The sequence below is a fragment of the Mytilus californianus genome, unplaced genomic scaffold (assembly GCF_021869535.1).
Source record: "Mytilus californianus isolate M0D057914Y unplaced genomic scaffold, xbMytCali1.0.p SCAF_1, whole genome shotgun sequence".
Taxonomy (NCBI): domain Eukaryota; kingdom Metazoa; phylum Mollusca; class Bivalvia; order Mytilida; family Mytilidae; genus Mytilus; species Mytilus californianus.
Window position 1 is genome coordinate 112,288,480 of NW_026262581.1, and position 12,426 is coordinate 112,300,905.

General features: G+C 34.1%; 1 protein-coding gene across 1 annotated transcript in view; it reads left to right on the forward strand.

Moving 5' to 3' along the window:
* The window catches only part of LOC127711284 (zinc finger protein 277-like), a 295,784-nt gene that overhangs the window by 81,453 nt on the left and 201,905 nt on the right, over positions 1-12,426 (forward strand). The gene's annotated exons all lie outside the window — the stretch shown is intronic.

Consider the following 12,426-nt stretch of genomic DNA (forward strand, 5'->3'; position numbering starts at 1 on the left):
TATGAGTAAAACTTTGAAGATTTTAAATAAAAAACATGAAAGATAATTGTTTTTAACAGCTTAATTGGCTCCTTTGATCTCATGTGTGTCAGAATCTAACTTTATTCATAAACAACGAAAAAAAATATTTATAGCAATACACTTAACTATCCAAAACATGATTACGAATTATTCAACACATCAAAAAACGTTGTCAGAATCTCACTTTATTTAGAATCAATGAAAAAAAAATATTTATAACAATACACTAACCAAAACATGATTAAAAATTATTCAACACAAAAATAAAATACTGGTCGTCAGAATCTCACTTTAATTAACTGAAACAATGAAAAAAAATGTTTATATAATAGCAATACATTTACCATGACACAAAAAAAACCTTGTCAGAATCTCACTTTATTTAGAAAAAATGAAAAAATATATATTTATAGCAGTACACTTACCAAAACTCGTTTGCAAATTATTAAACACAAAACCAATAAAAATTGGGCGTGAACGTGTAGGGTACGAACGGACTTTGGGCGCGAACGTGTAGGGTGCGAAAGTGAAAGGGGGCGAACGTGCATGGGGGCGAACGTGATTGGGCGCGAACGGACCCGGATTCGTGGTCCTCAGCTGGCCCCTAAATAAAATTGTGTACTAGTTCAGTGAAAATGGACGTCACACTAAACTCCAAAACATATAAATGAACTAACATTAAAAAAACATTCAAGACTAACAAAAATTAAAGGCCAGAGGCTCCTGACTGCAAAAATGCAGCAAATGTGGTTAAAAATTCTTGGCCTGATATATCTTCTCGAAACTGGTCCGCCATTCCATCTAAAGCCTCGCTCCACACACTGGTGTCCAGTTTAGGATATCTATATATATCCCGCAAAAATAAACCTTTGAAGGCAGTACGGTTAATTGCCTATAATTGCATTATATAATAATTAATACATCCACTTCATGTGAACTTTGGTGGATATAGTTGTTTCATTGGCAATCATACCACATCTCCTTAATTCTATATATATATATATAGATAGTTTGGCACGGGCCATTATTTCATTGAATGATACAAAAACAAAAGATATGGGTATCCATCCATGACACAAAATCATTATATACACAGAAAAAAACACATAAAAAGCAAAGGAACCGCGCTTTTTATGCACGATTAAAAGATATTAAATAACGCGGCCCAGTAGCTGATATAGCCAGGGCGCGGATCCAGTTTGGGGGGGGGGGGGGTCCGATAGTTGGGACCCTCCTTTTTTTTTACAATCAATGCATTTTAATGGGGACATATTTGGGAACCCCCCTTTTTATCCTGGGTTGGGAACCCCCTTTTTAAAATGGCTGGGTCCGCCCCTGCAGGGGGTGCGTCGATCAGTAGAGGGCGTACGTCCATCCCCTTTGATCGCCCCAAAAAAAATTCTATCTTGTCTTTCACGATTTATATGATTTTTAAGCATAAATTCGTCCAAATAAATGTTCGCCTCGCTCGCTCGGCACTATGGAATCCGTTTATATCCGATGTTACGCGTTCGAATACGTCCAGAACGTCACTTTCGGCGGGACGGCATGCATGTAATTTTCCGTAATAAAAAAAAAATCGCTTGAACTGTATCTTGTATAAACAATTCCCCAATCATTAACTTCTACGCTCTTAGGATTAGCGAAGTTTGATAATTTCTAGCGTTTTGGGTATTTACACGTGGGTAGGAATGTCCTTAACCGTCATGCGTCAAACGGTCATTTTCGGCTACCGTTAGCGTCAAATTGGTTAAAATTTTATTGTGATTCGTCAGAGGTCTCAAAAAATTATCATGTGGAACGAATTTAACGTGGTTTGTCAAAATCAGTCGATTTTTTTTATCGTCATAAAGAAAATGTACATTTCTTCGTCATGCACCAAAAATAGGTACCCCCATTACGACCCTCATTACACGGGATAAAAGTCTACTAAATCACAAGAAATTAAACACATATTACCGTTTCTGCTGCTCCTCGCCTTGAAGCTTCTGTGGGGTCGCCAACAATGAAGTCAATAAAGTATCGTACAGTGAGCAATCTCAAGACGACTCAACCCTTTGGTGTTAACATAATGCATACCAATTATCAAAAACATTATCATTCATTCCTGATCGAATACTGCTTTGGATCCGATTTTTTGACAGCCCGTTAGTCGACAGCACACAAACAAAATTTACAGCGCATTTTAGTTACAAGCAAAGTCAATATCAATTTGTGTTAATGATCTTTAAAATTTCATATCGAAAGTTAAGATAACGCAAACATCCAGTTTTAATTATTGTAATCCCATAAATAAATAAAAAAGCACTTCAAAAGAAGTAAATGCCACCACGGAACATTTCATTCCATTTGATTATATCAAATATTAGAGGACGCGGTAATAATGGCATACAACTATATTTTTTTTAAGATTAATCGCGAATTATCTTCGAATCCAGCATGGTGACATATATTTTTTATTTGCTAATTGGAGAAAGCATGACACAAGAAAGTTAATCACGGTAGAAGAATGAAAAAAATGACATTATAAGAACATCTCGATTTCCACATTTTAAGATAAAAAAAAATATCCCATTTTGAGCATCTTATCCGTAATTTTAAGTATGGCTTAAATAGTTAATTAGTCATTCGTGTATGGATTTATTTCCCCCTAATTTGCACTTATCACAGATTCAGATCGAATCAAATCTTATTAATTTATGAAGAAAAATATTTAATCTATTTTTTTTATAATTTTACTTAACTTTTTTACAAGAGAGCAAAAATGTCCCTTTGTTTTTCTTAACCCTATTTTTAAAACTTCAGGTTTCGCCACTGTAATATATATAAATCATAAACTATTATTTACTGTAAAACATATTGTAGCAAAAAAAATTCCCCTGTTCTATGTTTTAAAAACAGTTTTACAAAGATTCCAGTAATTTCTAATAAATCTTAATACTGCAAGGTTATGGTAAAATGTTTTCAGATCAGAAAATTATTATTAAATTTAAAAGGGTTAAATTTGATCTACATAGTAATATGTTTTGTTACTTATTAGGAATATATGATATTGCCCTTCACTAAATTATAGTTACAAACTAGAAAAAGTTAGCTTTTAAGCCCAAGAATGCCTTCTTTCTTATTCACATTTTCTTTGAAAAACCTGTACCATTTGTTTAAAAACCCGGACATTTTAAATGTTGCTCTCGAAAAAATAAACATTTTTGAGGCTATTTTCTTTATTCTTTATAGATTTTGCCTGTTATTCTCTATTCTTTATTTTTTGACCTATTCTATTCTTTATTTTTAGGCCTTTATTCTGCACATTTTGCCCATTATTCTCTATTCTGTAAACCCCATCCAGACCCTAACCCGAATAATTCAGTCCCTCCCCGTGATCGACTCTCCCACTCGCGTTAATGTAGCCATCGTAGAGCAGTGGAATATAACGACTGAATTATTCGGGTTATCCAGACCCTTTAACATTGCTTTTGTTTTTAAAAACTTAGAACATAGCTAACTATATATTGCTTTATTTGCTCAGTTACGGGTACACATGATGACCCTACATCCTTTTGATACTGTTAACTTATATGTTGGCTTTTCACAAGGTCGTGCGTTTCTCAGACTGTTTAAATAACGTCTTTATACTAACTCCGTTAGATGTGTATTATTTGATCATGACTGCAGTCTGGGAGAACATGATTAATTTATTAGTTGTAATTAGCTTTGGGATAGCTTTCTGTAACTCAGAGTTCTCTTATATCGGTGCTTTGTGTCTGTTGTTTTTATGTTAGTTGTTTTTTTCGTGCTTCGTATCGATCTATTGAGTTAGGCCATTCGCAACGGATTTTTGACAGTTTGTTCTTTATTCTTTGTTGTGCAGTTACACTACTGTCACAGGTTAAGGGGAGGGATGTCACAGTGGCGGATCCAGAACTTTTCATAAGGGGGGCCCGCTGACTGACCTAAAGGGGGGGGGGGGGGCGCTCCAGTCTTGCTTCAGTGATTCCCTATATAATCAACCATATTTTTCCCATGAAAGGGGGGCCCGGGCCCCCAAGCCCCTCCCCCCCCCCCTGGATCCGTCTATGGATGAGCACTCACAAACTTGCTTAACCCCGCCACATTCTTTTTGTACCAGTCCGAAATCAGGTAGTCAGGAGCCTGTTATTTAGCAGTTGTCGTTGGTTCATGCTTGTCATTTTTGTTTTCCTTAAAATGTGTTGTTATAAATTAGGTCGTTACTTTACTCGTTTGAATTGTTTCAGATTTTTCATGTCGGGGCCTTCTATAACTGACTATACGGTATGCGTTTTTCTCTTTGTGACTTATAATTGCTTATATCCACGTCATTTGAACTCTGGTGGATAGTTGTTTCATTGGCAATCATACCACATCTCCTTATTTTTAATTTTAATTTTGAAGTCATACAGCTATGCATCAGCTCAAAAAATAGAGTTCAGCTAAGCTTATATACAAATTTAGATGGAACCGTGTTTGACATTCATAACCTTACATAAATGCACATAAATATGGATTCAAAAATATTTTATCGAAAAGATCTAGCAGTAATTCTTTAATACAGTACAAAATGTAGTTGTAGTTTTTTTGTTGTTTGTTCAAGTCTTAAACCGGTATTTTAGAGTTATATCTAAAGGCTGTTCCTGATTTGTTGTCTCACCTTGACGGAGTAAAAAAGCGAGACTTAAGTATGTTGTTTCCGACGGCAGCGTCAATAAAGTATAAGTTTATGATTAGGTCAGTTTATGGGGAACCACTAATGATGATACTTGGTATGCAGTTGTATTAACATCACGGCCGTCACTCGGCTAACCGAGAGATTGGTCGGTTAATCTATATTGAGTATGCGGCTATATCGGCGGTTGGTCTGTTAATTGGGTTGGCTAAAGTCTGTTAATCAGGTGTTATCGAGAAAATACTTGCAAGTTCAGTATGTTTCATTGTATAACTTTTTAAATATATTTTTTATCATAAAAATTATTCATGTCTGACAAAACAATTCAATGTACTGAATCTAGTGGTGTAATTATTTTTTTTCTAGCTTCGATAAACAATCAATAAAATGAAAAGGCGGGTTAATTACTCATCAATAAATTTATACACATTTTACACACACAAAATGTACACAAAATGACAACTTGACTGAATTTACTTGCATGCAATATTTTGAACATCGAAAAAAGACAGGCATTATGTTTGTTAACCATATTAATATCATTGTGTGAAAAATCTACACGAAAATCTGTATTTTGGTGATATTAATCAATTTTTATTAAAAACCTGGTCTGTTAATGGGTCGGATGTATAAAACCCGGTCTGTTATTTGGTCTGTTAAGAGTTATGAATGGCAATGAAAATATAATTTGATTACTTTATGGGGAGTTATCGGATCAAATGGGTAGGCTCAAGACGAGTGGCTAAAATTTACGGAAACAACACATGAACAATGAAACATAAATTTAGACAATGGAAATTGGAAATTGATAAAAATGGTTTCAAAAAGTGTAATATTAAAGTAATATTAATTTCATTCAAGAATGGTCGCATACATCATGTGAATTCTGTTTCGTTGTTATGAATGACACCAATTTGTCATCTACATTGGTAACCAGTATATACATCATTTTTATAGTTCGTTCTTATGTTGTACTGTTATACCACGTCCCAGGTTAGGGGAGGGTTGGGATCCCGCTAACATGTTTAACCCCGCCACATTATGTATGTATGTGCCTGTCCCAAGTCAGAAGCTTGTAAATCAGTGGTTGTCGTTTGTTTATGTGTTACATATTTGTTTTTCGTTCATTTTTTTTTTATATATAAATAAGTCCGTTAGTTTTCTCGTTTGAATTGTTTTACATTGTCATTTCGGGGCCTTTTATAGCTGACTATGCGGTATGGGCTTTGCTCATCGTTGAAGGCCGTACGGTGACCTATAGTTGTTAATTTCTGTGTCGTTTTGGTCTCTTGTGGAGAGTTGTCTCATTGGCAATCATACCACATCTGCTTTTTTATATCAGAGATAAACGTCGTAATGTAACTAAACATCAGTAAGTAAAATATATTGGGATTCTAAAATATAAAGAATAGAGAAAGAATAATGAGAAAAATAAATAAAATGTAGAGAAAAGTGACATAACAATTTAAAGAATACAGAAATAAACAACACCCCCAATCCGGACCCTCATGGTATACACGAGAATCTGGATGGAGACGCAGAATAATAGATAAGGACAGTAGAGAGTGATGCATTGCTAAAAAAGAAAGAAGCAATTGCCGTGAATATTCGTAATACGTATTAAGAAAGCAAAAGTTTCAAAATCAATAGACATGGCTGAGGGGTGGGCCAAACAGTCTCCATGGAAATGAGAAGTGCCAATGTTCACGGCCGACACTCGGCTAACCGAGAGATTGCCGCGGTCGGTTAATCTGTATTGAGTATGCGGCTATATGGGCGGTTGGTCTGTTAATCGGGTCGGTTATACGTCTGTTAAGAGTAAAACGCACAATTTAAATGTTCAACTCTGTTAAATATACAGATTTTTGGCATATTATAAGAACCAAATAAAAAAAAGAAAAGTGTCTGACAAAATGATATCTATCATAGAACATTTTCCACCTGTAAAAACATTTCATAGTCTGCGCAAATTTCAGTAAAACTAAAAGGCGTCGCGCAAGTATGTGGTATTTATGCTTATACACATAGCAAAATTGTTTTAATAAAAGGCGAAACAAACAATTTTAGATATCATTTAAAGGACACAAAATAGTACTTTGGTTCTAAAAAATAAATTGACATTAGTAAATATTTCATAATTGTAATGTAACGTGAGTAATACCACGTTCTAGTGACTATAAGGGGAATAAAGTCTGTTAATGGGTTGGACAATTAAAATTGTGTCAGTTAAGAGTTATTTAGCCACGACAATAGTTTTGCTACCTTTATAATTTCCCATTAAAAAAGTTAAGAATGAGATGTACTTGAGTAAAAAAAAATGACAATACGGTGCAACAGTATTGTCGTAAAAGCATTTTTATTTTGACTTTCTTTGCATTTCATTGAAAGGTGTGTCACTGCAATATAGCGTGATATGGATTGGCCGCTGGAATATGCATGAATTTATTATTAACGTTTTCAATCAGATTTTTGTGTCTGTTCAAAGAAGCACGTTCAAAAATCCGACTGAAAGTGTCTGTCTTATACAACACCGGCTACATATAACGTGTTGTCGTTCTCTTATGGACATGATATTTGCCACTGGACGTTAAACCCTAATTCGTCAGCATCATCCAATTGGTTCTTTTGTTCTATTACTTAATCATATGTTGTTTACAAAACATTCTAAAGAAGTAAATGGAAAGAAGCGAATGCAGCTACATTTGATTATCTTAAGTTTTAATTCATTTTATTCCGTTTAGTTCCTTTCTACATAAGTGCAGAGGAGACCTGCAGTTGTGCGCTTGTAAAATTCTAGCATTTGTCACCAATTTGAGTACATCGCAATCCGTTACTGTTTCAACCACCCCCTCCCCCTGAAATTTTGTTTTGTTTGCACTTTAGAATATTTACTGAGCTATCAGATTCAGCGGTTGACAGGAGGCCAATGTTTATCGGACTCCAGTCTCAAATAACATAAAGTGATATACAGTAAAAAAATTGCAAAGCATCTATATAGATATCGTTGTCTATACTATTAATTTAAAAATAAGGAGATGTGGAATAAAAGCCAAAATTGTTTTAACAATCATCTTGGAGGGTCTAAATAGTAAAAAGGGGTGTTTCATGTCTGTATTCTTAAGCAATTGTTATTTTTCTTTCTTTTTTAGCAATGCATCACTCTCTACTGTCCTTATCTTTTATTCTGCGTCTCCATCCAGATTCTCGTGTATACCATGAGGGTCCGGATTGGGGGTGTTGTTTATTTCTGTATTCTTTAAATTGTTATGTCACTTTTCTCTACATTTTATTTATTTTTCTCATTATTTTTTCTCTATTCTTTATATTTTAGCATCCCAATATATTTTACTTACTGATGTTTAGTTACATTACGACGTTTATCTCTGATATAAAAAAGCAGATGTGGTATGATTGCCAATGAGACAACTCTCCACAAGAGACCAAAACGACACAGAAATTAACAACTATAGGTCACCGTACGGCCTTCAACGATGAGCAAAGCCCATACCGCATAGTCAGCTATAAAAGGCCCCGAAATGACAATGTAAAACAATTCAAACGAGAAAACTAACGGACTTATTTATATATAAAAAAAAATGAACGAAAAACAAATATGTAACACATAAACAAACGACAACCACTGATTTACAGGCTCCTGACTTGGGACAGGCACATACATACATAATGTGGCGGGGTTAAACATGTTAGCGGGATCCCAACCCTCCCCTAACCTGGGACAGTGGTATAACAGTACAACATAAGAACGAACTATAAAAATGATGTATATACTGGTTACCAATGTAGATGACAAATTGGTGTCATTCATAACAACGAAACAGAATTCACATGATGTATGCGACCATTCTTGAATGAAATTAATATTACTTTAATATTACACTTTTTGAAACCATTTTTATCAATTTCCAATTTCCATTGTCTTAATTTATGTTTCATTGTTCATGTGTTGTTTCCGTATATTTTAGCCACTCGTCTTGAGCCTACCCATTTGATCCGATAACTCCCCATAAAGTAATCAAATTATATTTTCATTGCCATTCATAACTCTTAACAGACCAAATAACAGACCGGGTTTTATACATCCGACCCATTAACAGACCAGGTTTTTAATAAAAATTGATTAATATCACCAAAATACAGATTTTCGTGTAGATTTTTCACACAATGATATTAATATGGTTAACAAACATAATGCCTGTCTTTTTTCGATGTTCAAAATATTGCATGCAAGTAAATTCAGCCAATTTGTCATTTTGTGTACATTTTGTGTGTGTAAAATGTGTATAAATTTATTGATGAGTAACCCGCCTTTTCATTTTATTGATTGTTTATCGAAGCTAGAAAAAAAATAATTACACCACTAGATTCAGTACATTGAATTGTTTTGTCAGACATGAATAATTTTTATGATAAAAATATATTTAAAAAGTTATACAATGAAACATACTGAACTTGCAAGTATTTTCTCGATAACACCTGATTAACAGACTTTAGCCAACCCAATTAACAGACCAACCGCCGATATAGCCGCATACTCAATATAGATTAACCGACCAATCTCTCGGTTAGCCGAGTGACGGCCGTGATATTGCTTAGGACAGTTTAAAGGGGATCACTAGTGGTAGGTCAATGATATTTGGTATGCAGTTGTATTAGCATTGGCACATCTCATTTCCATGAAGATTATTTGGCCCACCCCATCAGCCATGGTATATTGATTTTGAAACTTTTGCTTACTTAACATCTATTAATTAGTGTGTGCGATTAGGTTAGTTTAAAGGGAACCAACTAGTGGTAGGGCAATGATAACATTGTTTGCAAGTTAAAGTTTGTGTTTAGGGAACCACTTATGATAAGTCAACGGTATTTGGTATGCAGTTTTATAACCATTGGCATTTCTCATTTCCATGGAGATTATTTGGTCCTGCACCTTATTGACTTTGAATGTTTTAATTGTTTATATGTTTAAATATTGCCATTTAAATTCAATATTTGCATTATACTATCAAACAGGGGGGATCCAGGATTTTAGGTTTGGGGGGGGGCGCAAACTTAAATTTTCGCCGAGTGGAGCGAGGCGAAAAAATTTTTGAGGTAAAATTATCAAAATATTCTTTATTAAGCTGAGGACAACCCATGCTTTGCAAACTTTAGGGGGGGGGGGGGCAACTAAAAAAGGCGAGAAATATCTCTTTGTCAACAGTTTATATGTATTGTATGTTCTGTTTTGTACGCTTTGTATATCTACTAATCGACATTAAACAAGGAGATGACTAAGATAAAAAACAAAAAAAAAACTAGTTTTAGACTTCCACATTTCCATGTAACTGTCCATACTGGACAGGAAGCCAATTAGAAGTTGTCGTATGTCGTATCGTTATTTGAAGATTTGTGCGTTGATGGAAGATCTTTGATTGTTTCCATTAAAGCAATTCCAACTTATAGAAACCTGGACGATTAACAGCTCGAAATTTTGTACAGACACCTGTCTAGTGTTGAAGAATGAACGTTGCCCTCTAGATGTCTTTTTGGTTGTGTTTGTCGTTGTTTTACTGTCTCATTGATGTATACCCCATATCTTAACAATAATTTCTTCACATATATTACAGTGGCGGATCCAGAGGGGGGCGTAGAGGGCGTACGCCCCCCTTCCTTTTGCTTGCACTTTTTTTTTGTAAAATGATTAATCAGACTAGACTTCGTGAACTTTGCCATTTCCCGCGTGTGTAATTTTTATGCAGCAGTTCTTTACTTATAAAGATATTTTTCGCTCGTATTTACTGTAATATATTATTGATTATGTCAAAATCATGTGGTTCGCTATACGGTGGAGTTGACCAGTGCGTCGAAAAAACGTCACTCAGTCATTTTGAAATTCAAATTACAGTCACACATTGCTTAGGCTGAGGATGACAAGCATGACACCTTCAAAGCGACAAAGGATTGAGCAAGAACGTATTTATTGACTTCTATGTCACAATTCCACCAAACAGAAAGTAATACTCTATTACACTCTCATGAAAAAAAAGTTCCACAGCAATATTATTTAACTACGAAAACATGTTTAACCCCACACGCCCCAGCCTATTAATAACATAGCTGAATAATGATCCCCAGTCAATAAGCTCTAGATAGATTTGAAGTCTAAGGTACGGACCATTTGATTTGAGGGGGCAGTCTGAGATATTTGAGAGAAAAAATTCTGACCCTGATTTTTGCCTTAAACAAAAATTCTGGCCGTATCTGGATTGAAAACAATAATCTTGTGCACTTTTTTGCTATTACAAAGATTTTCAACAGAATTATTTAGCATTAAATGAACATGATGAATAAAAAAACGGGCGTAATTTTTTGGGGGCCAGGGGTTTGCATGTAAATCCCATATCTGACCGGAATGTCTGTTTCGTCTGTTATGCTAACTAAACATACAACAAACGAGAATTTTCCATGTCAATTTTTTACTGACAAGTCCCACATCAAATATATTAGTACATAGCTTTGGATCCATCCAATCATTTTATAATAGACAAATAATGGGGAGAATACGGCATCAAAAATGTCAAACCCTTACACTTTAACTATAAAATATACATGCCCCACGTCAGGAACCGTTAAAAAAGTGCATTTTACACTTATTTTATGTTTTTTAGCAAAAAAAAGGTCAAAAAAATTGTTCGCCTCGCTCCAGTCGAAATCAAAATCCTGGATCCGCCCCTGTATTAAATACATTTTACATATACCTTTGTAGTAAAGTATTATTTGGCCATTCAATTAAGGAAAGATAATTCATAAAGAGATTACTTTCTCTCTTCTTCATCACCATGATTTTCTTTCGTCAATATATATCTGTTTTCGTTTCATATACTCATTCTCGTGGTCATCCTGCGTTTGTATAAAATAGTTGTGGACGCTAAACAAACAATACATACACAATCTATCTTGACCACAGAAAACATCTTTCGATTTACAAATTCTGCATTGTAATTTACATACCATGTATATGACTTGAAGAAGAAATGATTATCGTTTGTTATCTTTAGAGGGAAATTATAACATTATATGATGAACTCTTTTATATTCTTATGTTTTCGTTCTCATTGTACACCATCAGATATTGTTTACGAACTAAAACAACAATTTCTGTTCTTGCGGTTGGTTTAATTGTCATTATGATCGAAGTTTAATGTTGTATAGGAGTCTTTTACAATCCTGGATAATGACTGTTGCAGATTTTTAATAAAAAAAACCAACTTGTTTCGAGACTTTTCATTTAAATGAAGAAAATAATGTTATTTTATATGATGATGATAAAACAAATTTTTTTTACAAATACGAAATATTACTTTGATTTAAAAAAGTTTTCTTTAAAAATGGGAGATAACTCGGACGACTTTTAATTTTCATAAAGGAATGTTTACAACAAATTTGTCTTTCTGCCAGTACAAAAAATATGTTTAACCCATTTTATATATTTTTTTCTGAAATCATTTAATTGTTCCATCGTTTCTCATTTCATTAGTGCAAAACCTAAGCAAGTAGGAGTCAGAATTATATATATGAGGCCCCTCGTGGGGGTGTCCAAGTAATCACATAATCACAAATTTTTTGCCAATATAATCACATAATAATTAATTATTTTTTTTAAACAAGATAATCAAATAATCAATAATACAGTCCTAGATTATCACATAATCAAATAATCATGA